This window comes from Aphelocoma coerulescens, chromosome 7, assembly GCF_041296385.1.
Source record: "Aphelocoma coerulescens isolate FSJ_1873_10779 chromosome 7, UR_Acoe_1.0, whole genome shotgun sequence".
NCBI lineage: Eukaryota > Metazoa > Chordata > Aves > Passeriformes > Corvidae > Aphelocoma > Aphelocoma coerulescens.
In genome coordinates this window covers 28,097,221-28,124,364 of record NC_091021.1, presented here as the reverse complement: position 1 = coordinate 28,124,364, position 27,144 = coordinate 28,097,221, and the positions used below count along the sequence as shown (strand labels likewise).

The following is a 27,144-nucleotide window of genomic DNA, read 5'->3' as shown; positions in this document are numbered from 1 at the left end:
ACAGTGCTGCAAAGTCACTGCAGCTAAGGATGGTTTATGTTTTAGGGCTCTCTGCGCTGTAAGAAAATGTCACACAGGGATGAAAATAGGAACATGAAGGGTGGGGGGGTTCTGAAGTACTCAGTGCTAATTTAACTTGCTCTTCACTTCTTTCCTCCCCACCCCTTGATGTTCTTCATGACTCGCTGTCATTCTTTTCAAACAGCAGAAAAGTTGAACTGCTGCCACCAGCTTTAAGGAAATCCCAGCCCTAATGACACGTTCAAAACAACTGGAGTAGTTTGTGACAGAACATAACTCTTGAGGCCTAGTCCAGTGTTCTGATAAATAATTGATAGATAAATAAATACATAAATCACTGTTCTCTAAGCCTGAGCAGTCTGTGCCATTCCTGCTGCTGACTGGGGCAGTGAGGGAAGCCCAGGCTGCTGTGAGCACAGGGATGCAGGCAGGGCTGCTCCACCACTGCTGCAGCATGATGGCCATTCCACGGAGCTGCACTGTACCCCACATGTACTAATTGGAATAATTTACTACTTTTGCCTTGACAATTGCAAATGATGGTACATATCAAAGAAGTGCAAAAATTTACATGAGGATTTGGAAGGCACAGAACAAGCTTTCAGCATACACAGCAGCAGTCCTGCAGGGTGGGAGAGATGTGCAGTGGAGAAAGAAGCATGTCCATGCCCAGCTAATCTTTTTCAGGCAATTTACACCCCACATCAAATCCCACGCTAGTGACACAAAGAGGGGGGGAAGAAAGGAAATAAAAAAAACTAGGTGCATTTTGTCTACAGCATTCCTGTGTTTCAGCCTCTTGGACTCACTTATTCTACGAAATCAAGTTATCTGAATCTTAATGTGTAGTACGGCAGGAATTCAAAGCCTCTTCTTTACCCACTAAACTTGATCTGAGGCTCAACTTGACAATGTCGATAAGTATGTTGCACTGCATTATTCATGCCCCTTCCCTTGCCTTCCTCCTGCCTCTGCCTGGCAAGAGGCAGCCACCACTGGTGCAAAGTTGTGAGCCGGGAGCAGAGAGACCTGCCCTGTATAAATACCTGCAATAAATAAAAGATAAACAAGATTATGTTGCTTGGAGACATCCGCCTCTTTGCCTCTCTGTGCTGGGCTCTCAGCACAGCAGCCGCTCAGGGGGGCCTGGGGAGGGGGTTCACAGGCTCTGCAGCTGGAAGCCACCATGCTGGGGGTTTGGCTGCAGCTGTATTAAATAAACCAGTTGGATAAGGATAGAAAACACCCCAGCACTAAAATATCTGAGAGCTGAAATTCTGCTGATGAGTGTCAGGAGATCAGTGGTTTACAATGTGAGCAACATTCCTTCAGCTACTCATCATCATCGTAATCATCATTATAAATCTTGGCAACCAGCAAAAAACATCCATTGTTTCTATCCCTCACTTCTTTCCCCTCCAGATCTGCAGACTTAGTGACGAGGATGTTTTGTTGTGGTTCAATCCTCAGTGGTTTATCCAGGCAACACAGGGGACTGCCTCGGATGAAGACACTTTGCTGCGGCAGTACATGAGCATTGTACTTAGTGGCCAAATCAGGAGAATCAGCAACTTTGGTTTCTTCTCTTACATGCTGTCAAATGGAGTGAAACTTGTAGTTTTCAGGTTCTTCCTCTGATGCCACGATCTTAACCTTTCCAGCCTTAAGTTTGCTCATTTGTACACCACCTCCAGCATGCCCTAAACAGATTTTATGTGGCTTCAGGAAAGCTTCTCTGTTCAGCTTCACAGAAATAGTATCTCATCCAAGGCCTTTCTTTTACAACATACATCTTGCTCCAACAGGGAAAGCCATTAAGTCCCAAAGAAAATTAGGAATGAGTCACATCTACAGTTTCACTGCATCTAGTCTGTGATCCACAAAGATTTCAGGCTGCTTAAAGAAGAATAAACCAAGAAAATATATGTATAGATACACGCACTCAGGAATTTCTGCAGGAACAAACTTCCATGAGGGTGAACGCTGTCCCTGCAGAAACTGAGTCATCACAACATCTGACCCTTGAGGCTTCAGAACCAAGATGATGCCACATTACTGTTAAATGAGGCAGTATTGCAAGAGGCAGTATTGCAAGAGTCACACAAAAACCAAGCTGTGCTGAAAAGTCACAACACCCTGAATATATTCAGACATGGAAAAGGCCGACAAAAGCAGAGATATCTCTAAAATCTGCAGCAAAGCACAGTCCTTAATGCAATCTAGGAAGTGGTGGAAGCCTCAAGAGCACTGCTGTCCCACTGACAAGGCATTCATGTGTTCACCTCCTTGGAATTGCACACTTCTGCTGCATGGCTGGAAGAAGCCAAAGGAAAAAGACTCCAGGAGTGACAGGATATTCCCTGTAGTCACTTTTAGCGGCTTAAAGATTCCCTCTACTGTGTCTATTATGTTCTTGTAACTAATACTCCATGCAGCTGCCAATTCAGTCCTTATTAAAATGAACTGTGTGTGTTCATTTCTTGTAGGAACACTGGTGTTTGAATTCTGGGAACCAACTGAGATTTGGGAGGCTCTGTGGCTTGGGGCAAAGAGCTCTTTTTTAAAGAGCTTTGCCAAGTCAGGACCGAATGGTTTTCCCCACTTATAGCCTCCAGACCTTTATTATGCTTGGGCTGCAACATATACCCAGCTCCACCTCTGCCAGACCAAAGCTGTTACTTTGCTTCTGAGTCATAGCAGGCAGAAATACTCATCCTTCACTACATACCTAGCCTGGGATACACTCTCCTTCAGTTGAGACTGATTACAGGAAAAGAATGGGGTACAAGTTGCATAGAGGAGCTGGTCTTGCTCTGTACACTCTCTGGTCTGCACCATGACCTGGAGCACTGCAAGCCATTAAACTGGGGATGTTCAGGGCTAATAGCACTTTACACCACTGACTGCTGTTTGCTCTCCAGCCCCTTGGTGCAAATGCATTGCTTTCATCCTTTACTATGGGAATCTGCTTGTCTGTACCAAGCTAAAGCATGGGAGCTTGGCTTCAGGACAGGATAATTCCGCACAGGGCTGGTGTGGATTTTGCAGTCTGGACTACTGAAGTTCAGCTGCTGCTGCTATCTGAAAAACAGGTTTACATGCTAAACTCAGGGGTTCACTGAATCTGGTGGTTGTTTAGCCATTCGATTTTTCTGTTCAGCTCATGCTCTTCTGGCCAAGTTTTCGCCCGAAGCCCTGGTTTCTCTGGTGAGAAAATCCAGCTGGAGCTGTCATACCTGTCACCCACAGTGGGTGCCAGAGCCCTTGCCAGGGTGGACTACAGGGAAAGGATGCGTCTGCACCACAGAGCTTTGACCGAGACCTGCTTCATTCCCAAACCCAGCAGTACTGGGATCTCTGGGTGCTTGGCTCCAGGCCATTTCCTTATTAAATACAATTACAAAGTGTGCTCTTACCACCAGTTGAAGTTTGTACTTGTTAGATCAGGAAGAAAAATATACATATTGAAATATGTTTCTCCTGATCTGACATGTACAAACATTATCTATGCACCCAAACACATGCACCCATAAATATATTGGCCTACATTCTGTCATATCTGGGGGAGATACTGTCTCCCCCAACCTTCAGACCCTGAAACCCGAGGACTTCTCCCTCAAGTCATGTTTTATGTGGTCTAACAAACCATGAGAGATAATAGCTGCAATGAATGCATCCTGCAGAGCCTGGAGAAGGTAAGGTGGCATATGTAAGTATCAGGTATTTGTCAGTATTAGTTGTCAGAGCTGGCTGGGTAACCAGGAGCATGTGTCAACCCAGGGCACTTCTGGCCAGACACGGATGCTCTTCTCCCTGCAAAACATCATCCTGTCCTGGGAACACTCCTGCTATAAATCAATACAGGTATTCACAGAGTAATTAGTCAGAGTAACAGAATCTGAGTGTCCTCCTTTATAAACACTAGCTAATTAATTTTCACTGTGTCTCTAAGGAGACAAGAAAATACGATGACCATTATCTAAAATATATGACAAGAACATTACTATTATTAAATCCAGAGCCTGAAAAAGAATGGGAAGAGCCCCACCAAGGAGATATACATCAACATTTGACTGCCTCTCCAGTTTAAATATTCTTTTAATAAAACTCAGAGATGAACATTTATTTTACCAGTGCCAAAAACAACCTTAACCTCTACAAAAAAATTTTACACTCTGTTAAACTACATGAATTTTCTTTGCAGTCCTCAGCAACCTCCTGTTTTCACCATTCCCCAGAGCACTTCTAGTGGAAGGGGACTGGTAGGATACTGGAACAGCCCTTGAAAGATTTCAGGAGCCTGTTGTGGTGTTCATGAGGCTTCCTCTATACTATGTAAAAGCCACATAAAGCAGAGCATCAGTACCTCTGTGGCAAGGCTTGGCATATCTCTGTATACTGAATCAACATAATTACTTAGAATCCATCTCTCCACGTGTAATTTCTTTATCCTGCTATTGTGTTGCAAAGAATGAAAACCATGAAGAGCTGATCATCCATGCACCCTCCCTCCTGGGTTTTTTTCTGAAGTTAAAAAATTCCTGGTTGTGACAGATGCAGTCTCAAAACTGGAAGCTGTCAGCCTAAGAAAAAACACAGTCAGAAGCAAAGGTGGCTGCTCAAATGCAACCCTGAAGTCTCCACTCGAGATAGTCAGCTGCAACACACCATTCACCACTGCTTGCAAATGTAAGAGATTTTAGCACGTGGCTCCCCAGGGGAACCTTTTGCCATAAGGAATTAGTGTGAACAAGAGTTCAGGAAAAGTCTTAAAACACCTGAGCACATCTGTATGGGTAACACCATTGACAGTAAATAATCAAGTTAAAGGATGAACTTGGGGAAGGGAGAAGTTCATATACTCCACTGCTTCCGAGGCAAGGTCCTGTGCATCTGGATAAGGACATAGCTCAATGTAGCAGGTTGAACTGCTGAACCATACTTTCCTAAGCTTTAGAAGAACCAGGAAAAGGAGGAAATTACATCCTGTGAAAAGTGAGTTTTATCATGGGGAGAAGTCTAAGAGGAAATGACTGTTCAAAATATAAAAATAAAGAGAAACAGAGATCTCACACTGGTGACTGCAAAAGCTCCTTCACAGCCAATCTTCTCCAATAATTCTCTCATAATCATTGAACAGAGGACTAACTCTTTATCCAAACAAATTTGTTATTCGTTAAGAAATGTACCTGAATGGAATAATTGGCAAGTCGTATGTTTGCAATTACAATGAAAATCTTACAAGGCAACTCCTCTGGGGCAAACAAACTGGATTTTTCATTGTAAAAAATACTAACTGTAAGTATGTAAATGTCAACCATCTCAATACATCCTGCCTTATCAAGAGCCATGTACATAAACGGTGGGCTCTTTGAAAGACAAGTTTCTGTGCAGCCATGAAACACAAACGCTTACTATGCAATCTCTCAGGGAAATCAAATTAATATAATAAAAATAGTTTCACATGTGCATGATACAGCATACAGATGCTGCTTATACAACGCTAAGAGCCGTTACAGTATAACTCATCCATGATCATAATCGCTTCTTTCTTAAGTCCTGGAATCCCAAGCAGAAGAGCACATGTAACTGCACGCCTGCTTTTGCATATACAACTGCTGTCGCTGCAAGCATAAATTAAGTATGTATATTGCTACATAAAAACCTACTCAGTTACAGATGTGTATTTTCCTCAAACCCTTTCCAGCTTCTCCTGAGCTGGACTTCTGGCTCGGTGCTAACAGAGCTCCCTTTTACGCTCTCCAGTTTTTTACTGCATTCCCAACATGCAAGAAGAAGGAAACGCCTATTCTTAACTGCAAGCAACTCTACAAAATTGCAAAGGTGAAGGGAAAAACCAGCCAGAATCTCACAGTGTTTTTTACATTGACATCCCCATTCAGTCCAACTTTTGTGCTCAAAACTTCAAGGACATGCTTAAATATCACTGAACTCAGCAGGGACCATAGCAAAGTGCACTGGAAGCAGAGCATTGACACTCATGGGGTATGGAATGCTATTTGGTGAAGAAGAGGCTTGGAACCCTGCAAGGAGAATCAGGACCACCTGCAGGCAGCAGAGCACAGCCCAGCCTCCACCCTCAAACACATCAGTGGGAGGCTTTACCCTGCTCATCCCTGCTGGACACTAGGAATGGGGCTGCAAATGACTCGTCAAGCCACCATGCAAACCCAGAAAGCTCCAGTTCCAGCTCAAATGTATGGTGTCTGGGCAGCCTCCAAGGGGTGAAATGGGGCAATCTTTGGAGAAAAGATTAATAAAAAAAGCTGGTAAAGAGGAAAACAAACCTGACCTTGAGAACCCCACTAACAGGAGAAACATTCCCCCATGATAAACTGACAAAACTTTCTGCCCCAATTTTAAGGCTGAAAGGGACTTGCAGAGAAGTGGTGCCCACCCCATCTCTTGAAGTGTTCAAGGCTGGGCTGGATGGGGCTTTGAGCAACCTGGTCTAGTGGAAGTTATCTCTATCCATGGCTGGGGTTTGGAACAAAATTATTTTTAAGGTCCCTTCGAAACCAAACCATTCTATGATTCTATGGTTCTTCTGGTTTCTTGGCTCCTCCTGGTCCTAGAAAGAGACATGAACTCTGCCTACAGCATGGAGCTGGACTGGTGGCCAGCACATGCACATATACACACATAGGGCTTTAGCAAAGTATTTTCAGAATAAAAAATAAAAAGAAGAGCAGAATCAATCCCTTTATCCTTGACATAGCGTAAAAGAGGTGCACAATACTGAACATTTAATCGCACTTTTAAAAATCACCTACTGGATGGGCTGTCTAAAAAGGGAGAACAAAGCAATCCATGCCTTTTAAGTAATGGAATGCTGAGGAATGGTGTTAAACAAAATTTGCTGAAACATTCTTGCCAAAACTGCAATAATGATAAATCCACTATAAAGATTAAAATGTCTATTTGCAGGGGAGAAACGGAGGGATCTGTGCTCCGAATTCCACTGGAAGCTTTTGAAATCCCACCCTTAAATAGCACAGTCTGGTGCCAAACTTCACAAATCTGCTAGTAACTACTTGCAAAATTACTCGAGAATCAAACCAGCAACAACTTTTGCTACCCATGGGTGTTGATTGTAACCACATCCAATAAATATAAGAAAAAAAATAACAAAGCTTACAATAATGTTTGGTTACTGTTTTCTTAACACCCTCCCTTAACCAGTGTTGCAGGAACATAAAGACCTCCAAACTTTTTAAGGTTCATTTTCAGGAGGCTTCTGCAAGGCCAGAATGTTCTTCCAGCATTCACCAGGTCTGAAATCTTATAGAAGCAGGTTCTCTGGAGGACATTTTCTTAACAACTATGTCAGTAAATGGACTTGCGAGTCCTTGGTTTTCTTCATGGATTTGCCAAAATAAGCTTTAACAAAGAGCAGCTTTTCTGCTTCCCGCTTCTATTTACATGCAGAACATGAATACTTTTTTACCTCAAAGGACTTGATTTTCTAAATCACTTTGAAATCCTCAAAAGCTGCTATAAAACCAGTTATCTTGACTGAGATCGAGACAGGAAAAAAGGGTATAGAAGGAACCCCACTGCGTGAGTTTGATAGGACCATGTGTGTGACCTCCGTGATGCTCCACAGGATTTAGTGTCTCAGGACCTCGCTCTCACAGAAGTGACAGTGGCAGCCCATGAGTAGCATTAAATTGTTTGGGTTTGATTTTGTTAACGTAACAATAGAAAATGGAAAAAAAAATTAATTGCAGCAAAGAAATCAGATTAAAAATAATTTTAAGCAACAGAAGTAATATTTAAACAACTGGGGAATAATGGAAACCCACTTTGTAGTTTAACCGTATCAGTTCCATCTGTTATTTTAAGGGGTGAAGCCTGAACTGAGAAATCTGTGTCACACAGAGGCCGGCAGGTTTGTGAACTCTATTGGGAGCTGCTTAACAGTTGGTCTTAATCATTTTCCAAGGCACAAAGCCGAGATCAAGATGAATCTGTTTCCCACATTGTTTCCTCCCAACAGGGTTGGATTTCAGATTTGCCTGGATTAGAGTAAAGCCACCGGAATTCCCCACCTGGACATTAAGGTTGGAGGCCTTGATTTCAAAGAAAAGTGGTATGCAGTAATTCCAACCTGGCCCCATGGGACTACAACTTTTATTTCTAATCAGTGAATTGTCTTTGTGCAAAACATTTTTTTAAGAGGAGGAGGAGGAGAAGAAGGGAGATTTTATTACATCTTCCCCTTTACTTTATAATTTTCTTTCAGAGCCAACATATTTTTAGCCTAAATACTAATGAATTAAAAGTAGTATCATTAGTTCACCTTTTCCAGAGAAATTAATAACAGAGCTGAGATTTTTAAATCCCATAATGTTCTTCCGCCTCACCCTGAATTTGCTCATGTGTTACTTTCTCGCATAATCGGCTTGGGCTCAGTGGCTGTGCCAAGCTGTGCTTTAGTCTCACAGCATGTTGTAACAGTAGTGACCAGGACCTGAACCATCTGCACCTTTATCCTACAAGTGCATTTACCCAAAGGAACAGCCCTACTTCAGCTCAAGAGCTGGAGAGAAAGAAGGTCGGAGCTTCTTAAAAGCCTCCCGGGCTAAGGGGAAGAAGGGGACCCCTTCTCTTGCAAAGCCAAAAATGCTATGGCATGGTTAAATCTCTGCACAGAACTTCTTTGTGCTCTTCCCCTCAAGATAATGGACCCAGGCTGGACCAGCCACCCCACACCCAATCTGCAAAGCACTGTGGATGTCTTCAGCTCCTTTGTAGTAGGATGGGTCCTAGTACCTTTCCTCCACACCCTGCTCCACCCTCCTGAAGTCCTGAGCACAGACAGATGCTTTGGCAAAAAAACAAAACAAAACAAAACAAAACAAAACAAAATAAAAAAAAAACCAAAAACCAAAACAAAACAAAAAAAAAAACCCAAACAACAAAGCTGCACCAAAAGGCTGCTTTTGCCACCACACACAGGGACCCATAAAGACACCTTGATATGAGTATCAGTGTCCCACTGGAGGCAAAGATATGGTCTGGAAAAGTCCAAGTGTTTGTCTGGGCAAACTGCAGCACATCTCAATGTTTTATCCATTGAGCTCCAGCTTCATTAGCTCCCCAAGAAGCTATGGGGAGGACAAATATGTCCCTGTTCCAGACAGTGAGGTTCATATTAATAGACTTTAGAGAAAGAGCTTTGATTTTGACCCCTACAAAGACCTACTTCTATAAGAGAACCAGAAACAAAGGAAACAACAGCATTTGCATCACCCGTGTGGCTGGGTGGAGTTTCCAAACATTACTGACTTGAATCTGGAGGATGGAGAGGGTTAGACAAGTCATCTCAGATGAGCCAGGATAAAATCTTTTCATTTTCTTCTGCTGAAGGCCAGGTGTTCCTGGCTCTCTGACAGGCAGAGGCAGCAGGGCTTGGGATGGCTGATGGAGTTACCACATCCACAGCTGCCCCTGCCCCTGCTTTGCTCTGAATCAAGTTATCCGTTATCAATCCACTCCTGGGACTCGACAATTTACAACAGGCATTTAAGCCATCACCCAGTTCCATTTGCCTTAACCATCACTCAAGTGCAGCACTTGAGAATGCTGATGACAGACAAGCCATGGTCCACTCATCAGCTGCCACAAGCCACCCTAACCACAGCTTTCATTTACCTTAGCCATTGTGAAGTACAGAGAGAGAAAAAGTGAAAAAATGTCAGCAATTCCCCTGTATCTTCTCTCCATTTGCAATGTTCCAACGTAAGGTTGTCCTTCTGCAGGTCAAGACGCAATTCCTGAAGTTATCGTGAGAAAGCATCCATTTCCCTCCTTTGGCTACAATATAGCAGTCCTGTTTCATTTCCATGGAGGTAGTGAGACTTTAAACAACATGCAGGACTGGATATTGTTACATACCAGTGGAATACTGAAATTTGGACAAAATCTCACACTCATATGGAAAAGAAGAACCGCATCTCTAGACTTAGAACAATAACCGGAAACAAAAGCCACCGACCGCTCGTTCAAACAAGTCTGGTGTTTCCCTTGTTAGGCTCAACCCCATATGCCACACAACAGACTAGCAAACCAAAGTGCTAAATATATGATTTAAAAAATTTTAAAAATCTTTACAGCCTCCGCATCATGATGTCGGAAAGTTTTGTAGGAACACATTTTTATCTGATAGCATGTGTTTTCAATACAGACATATTTGGGCCTGCGTGTCGCTATTTTAGTGCTAACATTTACAAGCTTATTTGCTGAAGGCAATTTTTGAAGACACTTTCTCAGTGGCCAAGTCCAACTTCCATTGAAATTAAGTGGAAGACTCCCACTGACCTCAATAGGAAACAGCTCAGACGGTCAGGGCAGGATTCAGAGCTGCTAAAACTCACTGAAATGCCACAAGTTGAGAACAGATCTCTGAGAGCAAAATGGGTAAGCCCAGGAGGAGAACACCACCATGAGAAATAGCAGAATATCCGTTAATAAACACATCAGGACATGGTACCATGGAATTTCCTCCCTGGCTGTGCCAGTGTAACAGATTTGCAGCCCATGCCACAGCTCACCACCAGCTGCTGCCAACAGGGTCCTTTGTGGAGCTGTGCACTAGTGCTTGTGCTCACTGAACCTGAATGGGGGGGAGCAACTAAAGCAAAAAAACTGCAGAAGGAAGGATGTTTTCTGCGGTCCAGAGTGATCTTGCTGAAATAACAAGAATTATTCAGACTCCTGAAGTCAGGCATAGACAAAAGCACCAAAAGAATCTCACAGTTACTGTCTTCTTTCAGATAATTATTTTCCTCTAGTTCATCACAACTAGGAAAACTTTGTTTAATAGCTTCTAATATTGCTACCGTGACTGCAACTGTACTTCCTTCATTTGAGTGGAGAAAGAGCTTGAAAAAACTCCTTGCAGACAGCTTTTTTTTCCCCTCTTTTTCTTGTTATAAAGTCTGCACTTGCTGCAAGGGCACAAGGGATGGAAAAAGTATTTAATTAGTATTTCCAGAAATATCCTCGCCTAACCCATAATGAGGTCATGCCAGATCATAATCCTCCTCAAATACAAGAGACAAAGCGATTTCCGTTTCATACAACATCCTTTTTTGGGTGCAGCATCGACAGCTTTTCTGTGGTTTCAAAGGAAAAATAAAATTGAGTCAGTCTGAGTGGAGGAAGTCCAGAAACACCTAATACATCTTCCTGTGAGATGAATTCAGCCATACCTCACTGAGGCCATACCTCAGTGAAGACACGGGTGGGATCTAATACAACCAGGAAGCTTTATTTTAAAGGAAATAAAAAACCAAACCAAAACCACAGCTCCAATTGCCATGTGCCCAACTGAACTCTTTTGAACTGTCTGCTTGAATAATATTTCTCTTAAATCAGGGAGGGGTGTGTTTGGGCTACCTGTATCTATTTTCCATTCCTCTCACCTACCAGAACCAAACCCAAGTCCTGGGTGGACCCTTGAAAACGCAGAGCACTGTGGACACCACTAGGCTGGTGGCCAAGGGAGGGGCTACATTCGCACTGGTGCTGCCAGGGCTTGACTTGCACCAAAGAGGTGCTGGCAGCAGGCACAAAGACCAACTGAGACCAACCTTCCCACTGGACGTCATCCCTGCTCCCTTAGTGTGTCCAGTGACCAGAGCACTGCTGTGTTTTGAACACTCCAAAAGAAAAACCTATCCCTCAAGTGGTCCTTCCTGGACAGGGAAGCTCAGGATACACTGATGTCACACAGCCCACTCCTCCTTACAGCGCACTTCACCAGCTTTCATTCATTTCTCCCTGCAATGAGCCAAAGAACTTGTACATGGCAAAAATACTAGCTTGGAGGAAAGCTTCCAATCTCATCTTGATGAAGACATCAAGAGCTTGAAAACCCACCAACTCCCTTAGTGGCTCATCCCAATAATTATTCAACTCCACTGTCACATTCAGGCAGGAAGCAGAGCTCAGGTAGATGCCCAGGTTTAGCTTGTGATGGCTCATCAGCTTTTCCCCACTGGAATAAGGGGCCAGAGAGCACAAAGCATTTTCTCTCCTTCAATATTCCATAATTAAAATAAATCAGAAAAAGGACATTATCTGCTGTATTTGCCCCCTTCTGCAAACATACCATGTGTTATTTCACTATAGAAATCGCCGGGCAAAGCTGATTTACTGACCAGCTTCAGGAGGCCAGTGATTCTCCAACCCTCTCTCCCATCCCCCAAAGTTTATTGTTGAGTTCTTGGAACATCAAGTACAGAGTGTGAAATAATTTAGTGGTGGGGGATTTTCATCCTCCTTCTCTATACCAATATGACTAAATTTATTGATTTTGGATTGCTGTAAATTATAATGTAATTATCCTGCTGCACAAGCAGCTTCCCATTCCAGAAATTAAAAAGCAATTCAGGTAAATGATCTTTAGTTATCATGGTGCATCCCTGCAGAACTCATTAAGCTGGGGGATTAGATGGCACACCAAAACTCTTAGAGGGCAGGTGACATTGAAAACTATCGTGTCTGACAATACAGAACTTCCTTGGGATGACAACGGGCAAAACTGCTGGTGTTGCGCTTTTTTTTTCCTTTCCTGACAGCTTTGAGATGCTATCAACTTGTAGACCTCTCAGGATCTCCAACGCTCACTTACTGACCCTTTTCCGAAATAAACACCCTTCCTTTGAGATGAGAATGCCATTAAGTGGGAAAATTTAAGAAATGGGACAACATCACAAGGTGTCCATCTGTAGAACATTGTCATTTGATCCCACTGAATCTCAGGTGGAAAAGCAGCTCATGTGAGTCAGAGCCAGCAACTACTTTTTGAGGTGGGAGACTGCCAGTTGGCACAAAAGAAAGCTCACACCAGATTTCCAGACAGCTAAGGTGAATTTTCCAGCCTTCCCGACAGAAAGCTCTATCTGATGGGATTGCTAAAAGATCTGATTGACTGTAGTCACAGAAGATATGTGCCATACTTTGCCAGCACAAGTGTTCTCAATCCCTTTGTCTTGCCCAAAGGTTATGTTTTGCCTCCCTAAATCTGCCTGCACTTCAGGCATTTTCCACTTGCTGTTCTATACTGTTGTGATGGCAAAGCAGCCATCATGAGGCTTCACACTGAAGGCAGCTACAGTTGTTGGCAGATGAAAGGATACGTGTGCACATAGTTTGCACATCATTAAGTTCACAAAATGCTTTGAGGATGAAATGTGCTACATAAATATAACAGGTTATTAAATTTCTTGGTGCCTGCAGTGGTCTTCAATGGATTGTGCCTAAACCTCCTACTGCTTTTAGCTTCCTGGCTTTTTTTTACCCTCTTGCCCCAGAAGATTTTAAGTTTCTCCCTCCAGCCAAGGAGCCTTTCACACCTTCTGGTGGCCCCATGGAGCTGCTGTGCAGACGTGGGGAGTCTTGCCGGCTTTCGGCTGCGCATGTACAGTCTCTGCTCATTTCCTCTGAAAGCGGTGGCTGCCAGACTTGAAAGACCCCTCTTGCTCCCCCTGCTCTTCCCTAATACAGGCCTTAATTAATACTGAAGGCTGCTACCACTTTTGAGTAGGACAGTGCAGATCCTCAGGATATTAGTCAAACACCACAGAGATTTATGAACTCATCAGCGTGACCAGGGTACTCAGAAAAGAAGTGAAACTCTTCAATTTAAAATTCTCCTACACCATCAGAAATTTCAACTTCATCTACAAGTTCGTCATACTGTGAAAGTTCCCTAGTTCTGTTATTTCACTTCTAGTGAAGATTATGTCCTAATATGGACATTTTTGCAGCATTCAGCTGAATTCTGAAGATATATTATGTACCCTGGTACCCCTTTCTCCCATTAAAAACAACCTATTAACTCAGAGTCTTGGGAGAGCCCAAATCATATCTGGTATGTTTCTAGCAGAGATGGCTCAGCAACCTCTCTCTCCCCATCTCAACAGCACACAGTGCCACAATTACACAAGGCATTGTGGCAGGAGCATGGGACGTCAGTGAAAATCTCTGTTCTTTTTTGGGATGCATGCATACTTTTCAAATTTCCTAAAGGAGAGATGATTTGGTTTTGGCCCGGCATCTGAAACCACTCACAGGCCACACACAAGTTACCGAGTAAGCAGACGACATCCTTTTCTTAAACTCTTATGGACACAAACAGATTTTGAAAACATGTAGTTCAACCACCTCAGCAAATTGTTTCCCTGGTGTGTTGGTGTTGGGAGCCCCGTGCCTTCCCTCCCTCCTCCTCCTCACCCTCCATTCACTGTTTACAGCAAGAAGGACATCAGTGCTGGACTGAACCTACTCCAGTTCTTTTATATAGATTTAGACCGTATAATTTGATTGTGACTGACCACAGGCAGTTTTATTGCCCTGATTTATATGTAGCCTTGCAGGGGTTTGGGGTTTTTTTCCCTTTATTTGGTAAGAAAGCGAAACTCATAGCAGTTCCTTCCCTGCTGCAGCCTGAAGACAAGCTGTGGGATCTCCACAGGGCTGCCACCCTCCCTCTGCCCCTGCTGCGGTCTCAGAGGGGAATACACACACTGCAGGAGCTGGCTGAAGTTTCTCCTCCAGCACAAATCCTCCCTGTGGCCCTCACTGCCTCACAGCACTTGGCTTGTCCTGCCCAAGAGAATGGTCAAAGAGACATCCAGGGTAAGATGTTGCTGCTCCCCCATCCATGAGTGTGATACCCCAAAAGAAACTCCTGTGTCATTCTCTCTCTTGCCTGCTAACTTTCCTCCCAGGGAAGTCACTAAAAGGCTTCTTTGACCAAGCCATCACTTTTACAATCCAAATAGCAGGGGATAAAAATCCAGGCAGCTTTGCCATGGAGCTAAGGGAGATGTGGCTGTTGGGCCAGGCATGTTGCTACCAACCATCTGCATTCCCAGGGCACACTAAATCTGGGATCTGTATTAGTATTCTCCAGCAGGCATCTGGCAGATATTAAATACCAGCCTCCCCAGAGAACTTGTTACCTCCTCATGCTTGACTGGGTGAATATAAGTGAGCGCCGTGCTTGTATCTGCTACCTGAAGAGGCTAGATGAAGCCTATCTGAAACACGCCAAGACCCCATATCTGTCATTACCATACCAATTTCCTGAATGAAAATCCTGCCTTTCATTTAATCTGTCTTCTCTCTCATTACGTGACCAGAACATGCTGTACTAACTACAAAGACAGGTCAGTATGTGACTCAAAACCTAATTTCTGTTACTTACCTACATGATTACTGCCTGGACGAGCATGATGTTTTGGAATAAGAATAACAAAGCCCACCAATCGTTCTGCACTGTCACTGGCATGTGAAGAACTCATTTTGCACTGGGCCATGGGCTTAGAGAAAAGGTTCATCAAAAATCCAGTCATCTCACCTTGGTAACCTCATCTTCACAACAGTGTGTACTTTTTTTTTGTCTTTTTCTGCACCCAGCCAGTCTCTTCTTACACTTCTCTGAGTGTGTGGTATTTCCTAACTTTTCTCTTTGCTACCAAGTTCTCCTCTTGAAGATCCCACAAAATGATGTCTTTTGGCTCAAACCCTACATTCTTGTTTCTCACACCTCAGTATAGCAGCTGGTCAAAGGCCTTTGGATCCCTCTCATCCCTCAGTCCTCCTCCCGCACAACTGGTCCGGGCTACTTCTGCTGCTCTGTAAATCATTTTATCTGAGTAAAGCCCTTTGACTATAATCCACCATGATTTCCATGAAGGACTCTCAGCTTCTCTCTACTACTCTGAGATCACTGGCACCTTGTGTCCTACCCCATCAAGCAATAATTTTGCAAAACTTTGAAGTAGAAATCACATTCTCCCTAGTTATGGGGTTCACACTCATCAAATATTCCTGGCATTTTCTTTTGTCTCACTCAACATAATAATTGCCTGGAAAAAGAATTTCAAAATTACCTGCAGAACTGTTACCAGAAAACTCACAGGTGACATGAGCCACCACCCACTTCATGTGCACCCAGAGGCAGATTGGGAATGCTGGGCAGACCTTCACCCTTTGTAAGTGTCTAGAGAGACATCATCCCTTCTTTGTGGTATCTATAACCATGGCTTTCAAGGGCCAGTTTCTTCTCCTCTTCTCGTGCCTTATTCAGCTGACATTGCCTTCAAATCCCCACTGGTTTGGGCCATCAGCCCCGTATCTCACAAAACACAAGGTTAAGTGAAGCAAATTCAGGAGGACATTTCTATTCCGCCCTCAGGACTTAACTATGGGAAGGTTTTGAGGTTGGAAAAGAATAGTTTTTCATTACGGCCACAGAAAGAGAATAAACTAAAACCCAATTGCCGATACAGGCACTGAGGAAAGGCCCTTTGGGCTGATACTTAGAGAAGCTCATTTCTATCCTCACTCAAGTGCTACAGAGGTTAAAGACCTGCTACAACCTGCGATAAAAGGTAAACCCCACATTAATAGGAAATGTGTTCCCCTCCCCCATTCCAAATGTATTTTTTATGAGTAAACATTTCTGTATTAAGACTTACTGTCTTCAAAGATCTCTTTTATGTCCCAAAGGTAACCATTTAAGTGTTCTTATAACAGCTGTTACTTATCTTTACAATGGGCAGTGTGTGTCAACTCAGTGTCTGAAACTTTAATTTTGCTATATATTTTTTAGTAACTACATATAAATCCAGCCTGTTTCAAGCGTCAGTGACACTATGTGACCAAAAGATAGCCTTGGATCTTATTTCATCTGCAAAGACATTGTTCTGAGTGGAATTAAAAGCAGTCCAAAAATTTGCAAAACTCTCAACCCTTTTAACTTGCTTGCAGAAGTGATGCAGAATGCACAGAGCTCAGAAAAAGAGATGCAAATGTTTTTCACACATTCAGTCATCTCATATCTATTTTAAGAATCGCTGCTCCAGCAGTTGAAACACAGGACCCTGCAGTAAAGATGCTTTAAGGACGTCTTTGTAACAGCACAGGAAAGTTCCTCTGGAGTTTTCAAAGGGAAAAAACTGCACCAAACAAGAGTGCTGCCAACTCCTCTGCAGCTGATCACAGTATCAGAGCATGCATGTGCACAGCAGACTAAGGGGAAAGAAAGCTGAAACTAAGTTTCTCTCTGAAGCTGTCATCCCATGAGAGTGATTTTATCCTTCCATCACCTTGCACCCAAGAGTCTAATTACGAAGGACTGTGCTAAGGTCACTGTCTATTGCTAGACTGGCTGAATATACATGTCTATTGGGTGTCTACTGCTTGGGTCAGGATGAAACCCTGAAGCTCTCCATGACTTCTGTAAATTCATCCAGGTGTGTCCAAAACTCCACCCAGGTACTTGGAGCTCACCCATAGACTATGCATGTAGGAAAACGTTTTAAAGTAAGAAAAATAATTTTCTCTTGTTTTGATACAGAATATTTACATAGCTATTAACAACATGATGTTTTCCAGCTCAGTTCCATGTAAGATCACCTGAAAAGCTTTCTCACTTCAGAGCAAGCATGGCCCTTTGGAATACACTCAACCTCTATACCCGCAAACAGTCTCTCCACTACAGATATTGAAAATACCTTCACTCTAAGAACTTAACCTTATCTTCCCCAACCCTGCAAAACTGTTTTATTGTCCCCTTTGGACAACAGCAGGGTGACACCTAAGACATATGAACAGGGTACGGCAGCACTCAGGGGTAGCAACACCATCTTGCAGGTGGTGGGGAGTGGGAAATGGCAACCTCCCCACAGTCTGACCTGTTAAGTGTTTCCGTGTGACCAATGCCATAAACATGCTAACCAGATGCTGATGGATGGGCCTGGAGGCCCAAAGAACAACCTGAGTTCATTATATAAATGAGGGAGCAAAGGGAAGTCAAGCAGCTTTCCCAAAATCATGAAGGAAGTTTGGGACTTCATCAGGAACTGAAACTAATTTTCTCCAGGCTCAGTTCTGTGCCCTCACTGTAGGGAGCCACCAAAAAATTGGGTATCTTCACACAAGCAGCCTCTGGGAGTCGGATCAGCTTCCCACAACACATAATAATTCCTCTCATTAAAATGGGACGTGCAAACCAATGCCTAAAGTCCTCACCTTTGTGTTTCTCTGGTTTTACTTTATAGTGTAGCTGTAAATGCCTCTGAAAGAACATCACCAGCTGTACCTGCAGACTGGCATAAAGAGATTTAGCTTAACCTCAAGCCTCACTTGCAAGAAGGTACTTGCACACATTAACACAGGACATGGATATTTACACCAGCCAGGATGTAGGAGAGGATTCTGCTTAATTTCCCCCCATTGCTGCTGGTCCATCCCACAAAGAGCAGCCACAAACCAGGGTGAGCCTCAGGTAGAAAAACTGAGTGAGAAAGATCATTTTATCACTTCACAAGCAGAACAAAAATTTCATTTGGGAAAAATCTAAATATTACGCAGCACTCCGGCTCCAGGATCAGTGGTGCTGACTCCTTATCAACTCTCTCTTGGCTCTGAGCATCTCATTCAGTGCATAAAATCTCTGCTTTCTTTGAATGATTAAACTATTGTTGAAGCAGCACACAAAGGGCCAGGGGCTTAGAAGAAGATACCTCCTCTATTGGATGGTTTTCAGGAATGTCAGACACTGATCTTTTATATCAATACAACTGAAGCCATCAAAACATCTACTTTAACTGTTTACTTAAGGATGCATCTGTTGCAAGCTGTGATTTTTTCTGAAAATCTGTCAGTCAGGAGCTGATCACTGTAAGAGAAAGAACAGAACAGAATAGAACAGCTTTCTGGCTAAAATGGCACCATTCAATCCCTGCAAATGTCTCTGTATTTTAAAAATCAGATACTGGTGTCAGTAAATATAAATATTTTGCTTTCAATGCTCCTGTTCTTATTTATGATTTACTTACAATTGGAAGAATTTTCAATGGGATGGCCTTAAAAAGATCTGGGATTCCAGAAGAAGAAAAGGGGTATTAAAAAAGAGAGGAGAAAACACCCACTGAGCTCTCTAACAAACTACAGAAAAGGCAGAATTGATTTCAGTTAAGTTTGTGTGAAAACTTTTTTGTTTGTGTTCATGTGGGATCACATTCAATTTTTTTATTTATTTTCATTTTGGACTCAGCCTACATGCCCAAGTTTTGCTCAGTTCTTTCCAGGAAGGTTTGCCTGATTTCAACCCAACACCACTATGGAAGTAACAGAACACCCAGCGTAGGTCATTTTCCAACACATGTAAAGTCACGAGTTTAACATAATCCTGAAGAAGTTTGCATGAAAATACTATATCCCCTTCATTCCTTCAAGAGCTAAATTTAAAGTCTTGGCTGAGGTTTTATTCTCTGTCATTATCAGTAAGAACAGAGAACTCATCCTGTCAAGCATAGTCCCCACACAGAATTCATGGGATATCGATTTCAGAATTTAAAGTTTCTGCAATTTTTGTCTCACTTGGTTCTGGAAAAAACTGTAGCCCCTAATTATGAGCCCACTGTGCTAGGTACTGGACAAAGGCACTGCTGAATTAGTTTAAATTCAGTAATATCCTATTTGTGCTACTGAGCATTTTCATACCCTTATGCAACTGAGACGAACAAGGCTGACTGCTGCATCGTGATGTTCTCAGAGGCTCTGGATGATGCATAGACAACTTGTGTTCAGCTCTCCTGAAGGGAAAGAAACAACGCCTCCGTTTGGCAGATGGGCATGAGAATTTGAGTCATCTGACCATGATTACATGGCATATCATTGAGAGAGGAAGGGCTTTCTAGTGGATATGGTGAACCAAGGAATCTGGGCTAAGACCTCTGTACTATCATTGATGTCCCATGTACACCACATATGAACTTCAGAAGTTCCAGAGATAATCACTTCTTGACATCCCTCTGAAACAGCTCAATCCATTTCAGCCACTTTAGCCCTGGAAAAAATCCTCTGTGCTTCCTGTCTGCAGAATGGGAGCAATGACATTCCCTGCCTTGCCAGGGTGCTCATATGCAGACAGAGGCTGAAGTGTTGAGGCAGTGTGAGGGCTGCACAAAGCAAGAAATCCCCCCACAAGCCCTGGGCTCCCAGAAGCCACCAGACAGCACAATTCATCTTCTCTAATTATAAAAAAATAATAAAAATAGTGCAGTGGAACTGGCTGTGTCCTCTCAGGCCTCTGTACCTCACTCATCACCACACGAAACCATGAAAACAGACCACCTGATTTCATGGGGGGCAGTTTAACAAGCTGAGGAACAATGCCAAGTCCTCTTTTCACTGCAAGGTCTATGGATGTCTTCTCAAGGCCATGCACAAATTCTTTAGGAGGTGCTGAGAATACAAGCCCTGTTTCTTGCTGCTGGTATTGGATGCACAGCATTTCTAGGAACATTTTTCTTTGCCACTCATCTGACCTTGGGAGCAGTCCCACTGCTCTGTGCAGGCAGCCATAGAATGCTCTGCCAAACCCCATCAATTATTCAGCATCCAAAGGTAGACAATCTGTGTGATAAAAGGATGGATTTTATCTAAGGCTTGTTCCCTTAAAGTGACTTACACAACTGGCCTCTCTAGTTGCTTCCCTTAACATAATTATTTACTTTTGCATTAATAGACTTCCTCCACTTGGGTTATTTTTAGGAGCTTTTTGTATTCTTGAGTATTTGCTGTGGTTTTTTCCCTTGTCTTTTTAGTGGGGATTTTAAATTTCCCATCTCTCTGAATGGGCTGTTAAAGACACTAGTTTTTCCAATGCTGGTGTAAAGCGGGAGCAGCTCTGGGAAGCAGCTCCCCTGGCTGTGTTGACATCTGGGTGTTGAGTTTGCCTCTGACTTGAGCAGCCACGGCATGAGATTTCAGTTCAGATCTGGCAGTCAGGGCTCCCAGACTGCTCATAAAGCTACAGACTGATAAACATGAATGAAAGGCATCAAAGCATTAATGTAGTCCCACCTTGGTTCCTCACTTTAACCCCACTCTGCAATTTTGGCAAAGTTGGGAAGTCCGGGATTTTTCTACCTAACATTAAATCAGGCATGAAGCCCTCAAGGGAATAAAGCAGGCACCTGCACAATGTGATTCACTCCACCCTAATGCAAAAGCATCCCAAACTAGACACCTAACACTTGGGCAGCCAACTTTAGACAAAATAACTCCCATCCCTGGTCCTCCCATGATTATGGCAGGCTGAAATGCCATGGTTAATGAAAGGTGTTGGGAGAATTGATTTATCAAACCTGTGCAAATTCACAGATGCTCAGGCAAAAAGCTGTCAGAGATACTAAAATTTCAAACTATGGGGATGTGCTGGCAGAGGAGACAATCCCGGAGATAATCCATTATCACCACTGGATTTTCTTACTTGACAGTAAATGACCAATCCACAATAGGTAAGTTTAGCATCAGTTAAAAAGATTATATTTAGGTACTCTCTGAGGGGCACTTTAATGAAGTCTAAGCTGGGTCCACAGAAAAGAAGACTTATCAGTACTTGCCAGAATAAAATTTTGGAGCTTACAAAATAATAGAAATGTGGAAGCAATTATTATTACAACTATTACTAATGATAATATAGTACACTCACAAAATACAAAGGTCTTCTAGGTGGTACTTAATTGTTGGGTACACCAGTGCCAGACCCAGCCTGTGAAGAATAACTTTTTCTATTTTCAATTCATAAAAGCTCTTCAACTTGGCATTCAAGCCTGCAGTGTGGTTAGGGATGAGATAAAATTACTCTGTCTTCAAAAGTGCCTTTGCATCTGTAACGGGCTGAAATTATAGGAACTTTTGCTATGACAGTGTGGGGGAGCTGTGTACTATCAGGGAACGCTGACGTTATGTATCATAGAATCGTTTAGGCTGGAAAAGACCCTTAAGATCATCAAATCCAACCATTAAGCTGTTGCATCATCTAAGGGCTACACAATATGAACCAAAAAGTCTGTAAACATTAATGGTTATCTACTCTGGGTTGCACCTTTGCCCACAGGGTTGGCTACCACACAAAGTCAGTAGAGAGGCTTGGACGAGGAGTTTCCACCATGAGGAAAAAAACCCCAAGAAGTCAGACTCCAATCACTCATTTAAGCAAAGCAAAGGATTGCCTAGCAAGGATGCATTGCTGACTCTTTTAAAGAACAGACGAGGGAGACAGCATTTCAAGCCATGGATAAAGGAGAAAGGGCAGGCAGAAGAAATTATGTGCTTTTGTAGCACAGTTTGTGGCAATCTTAATTATCAAAATTCTGCCATGTAACTGAAGAACTAAACCTGCTGCTCCCAGAGAGCTCTCTACCAGGCCCACACACCAGATACTGCTCATGGAACATAACAGTGGTGCAGCATGGCTTTAACTTCATCCATCTCTAGATGAATCCTTCTAAACTATCCCAAAGAGCAGCTGTCAGGTGACCAACATGATTCAAAGCTGGCAAACTTGCCACTGTCTTTGATATCCCGTGATGGAGGAACTGTCTCAGCACTGCACCAGTCTGCCCAAAGGGAAGTGAATGGTACACAAAAGAGACTGTAGGCAATCTGTCCACTCAGAAGGGCTACAGTAGCAAAGAAATACACTTTAAGACCCAACAGAATTAGTTTTTTGAAAGGCTGACAGAAACAGTCAGAGATGAAATACAGTCCTTGATTTCTGTTGCTCTTGTGGCAGCACTGCACTGAAGCTCTACCCAAGGTGGGGGCCACTGAACTCTATGCAGTAGATGCACGAGAAGCAACAGTGGCTGTCAGGAGGATTTCTCAGTCTGAATTACGGGATTTCCCCATCATTCAGTTTTAACCACTTGCCCCCTTCCCCCTGGGAGCCAATCCCAGCTTTTCTGTTAAACACAGCTCTCAGTGCTGTAAGCTGTACACAGCAAAGCAGTGCAAGGCAGGGAAGCTAAGAATGTGCTTGTACTGCTTACGTTCCTTTTCCTGGAAAATGTGAACTGAATGAAAAACATTCTTTAAGAAGATCCCTGCCTCTCCAGGGTGGACAGAGGAGATGACTTCATTGGGGCTGCTCTCATTCTAATTTGTCTGAGTCTCGGGCCACACAAACTATATATTTTTTCAGGGCGCTGAGGTCTGCTGGGATGCTGGCATTTCCTCCTCCTCATTTACATGGTCTTCCCATAATCTAGCACTAAGACAAGCTGAACTGCATAAGGACTCCCTGCCAGTGCCACTTGGGGCTTGCTTACGGAAGACCTCTGGAGAGCGATGGGAGGTGCTCCCTGCCCTTCTCCTCTGTCTATGAAAGGGCTGAGTGTGCTACTTCTGCAGAACTAAGCATTCCTGCCAGACCATAAATCAAGTGACCAAACTCCATCCCAATCTCTGATCCACTGCATAAAAGCCCCATACTCTGCCTTTACAGCATACACAGGGCAAAGAGCTGTATTTCATCAACTGAAGCCTTAATATCAGAGGAGAGTCGTTACCTCCTGGAAAAAAAAAAAAAAAGCACAGCCAGAGTCTTACTAGTTCTGCAGCTTGGCTTCCCCATGTTTACACCAAATGACTTGTTGAACTTCATTATATACAAAGTATTTCCATAGATCAGAGGCAGGGAGACCTGTGCAGCTAACATAAAATAAATTACCACCCTGTGATAAATGGTTCTATTAGCAATCCAGATTGTTAAACTCAGATACAACAGGATGAAGGGAGCACTGCCCCATTCATTCTCCCTGCGGCAGATACTGAGTTGTAAATAGGTTATTTTGTGTGTAAATAACACATTAAAACTCAGCATTAGCCGTGTCTTTTGATAGAGAGGAAATTGTTCCAAATAAATAATTTCGGACAGGAATGTAAAATAAGCCAGATTTAATAGTGCATGCCTGCTGTAGCTGTGTTAAACATGACTAAAATGATAAACCCCAGAATATACTAATAGTAAACTATGCTCTGACATCAAAGTAATGAGGCTGTATTTTTACCCAGCTTTAGAAATGCTAAAATTAGTCTTGACAGAGCCAGACATCAGAAAAATGTTTCAAACATAAACACCATCAATTTGGGAACTTGGAGTTTGTGTCATGTGGAGGGTGGCGTGGAGAGGGAAAGGCGCATTCTGGGCCTTGTTAAAGTCAGGCAGTTAGCATTTAGGAAAACTTGTATTTAATTTTTATTACAAGATGAGAAACCCATCTTCCTAAATATCTCTGCCTTCGAAAGAGTGGCTCATTTAAATTTCCCCTACAGCCATGTGCCCGGGCTTCCTCATGCCTGTAGGTACAGAGGACGTCCCAGTGCCAGCCTGAAGGACACAACACAGCCTCACTCATGTGGTGCTGTGCACCAAACCCTCCTACCCTACACAGCAATATGGACTTTTGCATTCAACAAAAGGATTTTCCGAACTCAAATTGTTACAAGTTGCCCTTCCAGAAGTGAAGCCAACAAAAGAAGAGCCTCTTCTGCAGATCTGACTCGTCTATAGCTCCTACACACTGCCATTATAAACAGCTCCCATCTCAGTCACACGTGCCCCTACTGCAAGAGACAAGAGGTGCTTTGACTCCCTGGCCGACATGATTTATGGAAAAATAGAAAATTAGGAGAGACTTCCCGACATCATATCTGTGAGGCCAATTTCTGAACATCTGATCAATGAGTTACTATAAAAAACTGTCTCAGATGATGTTTAAAATGGCAGCTTCAGAAGACTAAAAATATAGGATGCAAATTTTTAATACAAAAGGACTCTTCGCTACTGGCAGCATCAACAATATCGATCTCTTTTCCCACAGCCATAACCTTATTTGTTAGAGGCTGGAAACATGTGGGACAAATATCCAGAGTAAGGGACCTAGAAATTCAGACTGCAAATAGCATTTATAATAATATAGTCTAAATAATAATATATTTAAATAGTTCTTCTTCAATTATTTAACTAATATTCAGCTTTATTCCTTCAATTACATTAATTATAAACAAAACCACATGAATCTATTAATTCCTACAAGTGAAAAAGAAAACCTTATGATCTGAGAAACATGTAAAACATGCTATGAGGGCACTCCTGTGTGACTCAGTAGAATAAAGAAGAAATGTGTTGCAAATTACAGTTGTTTGGCTCTGGAGAGCAGCTTGGTGATTTGCAGCACTGGCTGAGCCTCACTGCCACTGTCTCATATGCTAGTACAAAGAGTAAAACCTCTGCAATAAATGAAATCAAGAGTTTGTCTTGGATGAGAATAAAGACTTGCTCATATGGCCCCAAAGCAGGGTGGGAAGCTCAGAGGCCCACCCTTTAAAGCTGATCCCCATCTCAAGCTGAACTTCCTAATTAATCTCCAAGCCTGGTTTGCTTTCTTCTGGAAAAATATGAGCACAAATACTCATAGTTCTGGCCTGTTGTGAGTAATTACTCTAGTTTAGGGAATCAAACATGTTATATTAGCATGAATATCATGTAAGTAGAGTCTCATCTCTACGCAGCCTTTTTGGTATCACCTGCCAGATCACACCCTGCAGTTAACTCATGTTAGAAGACAACTTTGTATTAATTCTCCTGCTTCCAAGCACACACACAAGCATGCTGCTCCCTTTCAGGAGCCTGTATTATGTCTAGCCAGAGTTCAAAGGAAAGCCCTTCGAACCACAAGAGCACATGCATCACCTGCAGAGTCCCGGGGCCAGCGTTCGACTACACGCTGCTCCACTGCTGCCCATTTTGGGTCATTTATGAGCACTTTTCTTCACAGCATGACATAGATTTCACTCTTTACATCTCATTACACAATGCTTTCATCACAATTCTCCTGACATCTTCAAACAATCCTCAACTTACTTCTCCACTTCTTCCTAATAAAAGGAGAAATATTGAGCCCATAAATCATTTTTCTCCAAAGGTGAGAGCACACTGCTAACAGAACATATTACACTGGACGCTTAAAAACCAATTAGGTCTCCAGGGATGCCAACTGGGCTGATGGACACTCCACCTCAGGGCATCCTCATTTGGATCTCTGGAAAGTTTGTGACTGCTTCCTCAGTGGAGGCACTCCCAAGGCAAGTGCCAAGTGCCAAGTGGGGAGAAAGTGTTTATTCATAACAGCTATCTACAGGTAGTGAATTTTAGCACATGCTTGTTGGGGCCAATCAACCCTTCAGGTCTGCCAGTCACTGAGATGATACCTCAAGTGAGCTGCCTCAGTAGTTCCTATAGCCTTTGTTTCTTCAGGGATGAGCTGGGGATGCCAAACTTCTGCACATTGCTGTCTCCCTTATTTCTGCTTCCTGGCAAGTCTTCCTTTCTGCACTTTGTGCACTGTTCACAAGGAAAGTGGCTCAGAGCCATCCAGGAGCACAAAACTGTTTCCCTCCAAACAATTTTGTAGAAGACTTTATGGTTGCTTTTAAGAAAAAGTTTATCAAACACATGAACTAATCTGATAGGTTATAATCTAGCCACTCCTACCTTATTCTGTAAATCTGAATCTTCACAAGTCAGTGTGAAAAAGAAACCTGAGTAGCAAAGTTTATGAAAAAGAAGGAGAGATAAAGCAGATTTAAGCCATTTTGGTTGGAAACTATCTTCAAAATTCAGGCAACAGAAAACTCAAACTCTCCAGCTGAGCTAGGTAAGAAAGAGAGGAGCTCACAGAAGAGTCATTCTGTTCTCCTGGGGTGATGGGAAACCACCCTGCAGTGAAGGAAGGGGAGGGGACAGGTTCATTTTGAGGTAGACTCTAGCTAGCAATAAAGTATATTTTAAAAGGAAAAAAAAAAGCTGCCTGTGAAGTTTACACAGCTGGGGTGTCTCTTGTCACATCTGAACTGGTGCAGCCTCTTCTAAGTTTGTCTCCTTATACCCTGTCCGGAGAGGACACTCAGTCCCCAGCAAGGGCAGCTGTGGTGGTTCCCAGTGGCACAGCCTTGCCCACAGCTGTGCCACGATGACAGGCCCTGGCACTAGTCTGGAGATCCACCAGCACACGTGTGCCAGAGATGGGGGCATGTTTTGCCTGCCACAGCGAGCAGCAGGAGGCAGGAGCACCACGCCTGCACGTTCACCTGCACACCAGAGTCACACCCACCAGTAGTGGCTCCATGCCCGTAGGTGTCCCCAAGAGCTTCCCAGCTGACTCCAACAGCAGCAAGACCAAAATCTTGCTTAACACACTGACTTGAATAGAATTGCCACAAGTG

General features: G+C 43.1%; 1 protein-coding gene across 1 annotated transcript in view; it reads right to left on the bottom strand.

The window, feature by feature from the left end:
- The window catches only part of GLI2 (GLI family zinc finger 2), a 191,194-nt gene that overhangs the window by 114,221 nt on the left and 49,829 nt on the right, over positions 1–27,144 (bottom strand). The window lies entirely within an intron of this gene.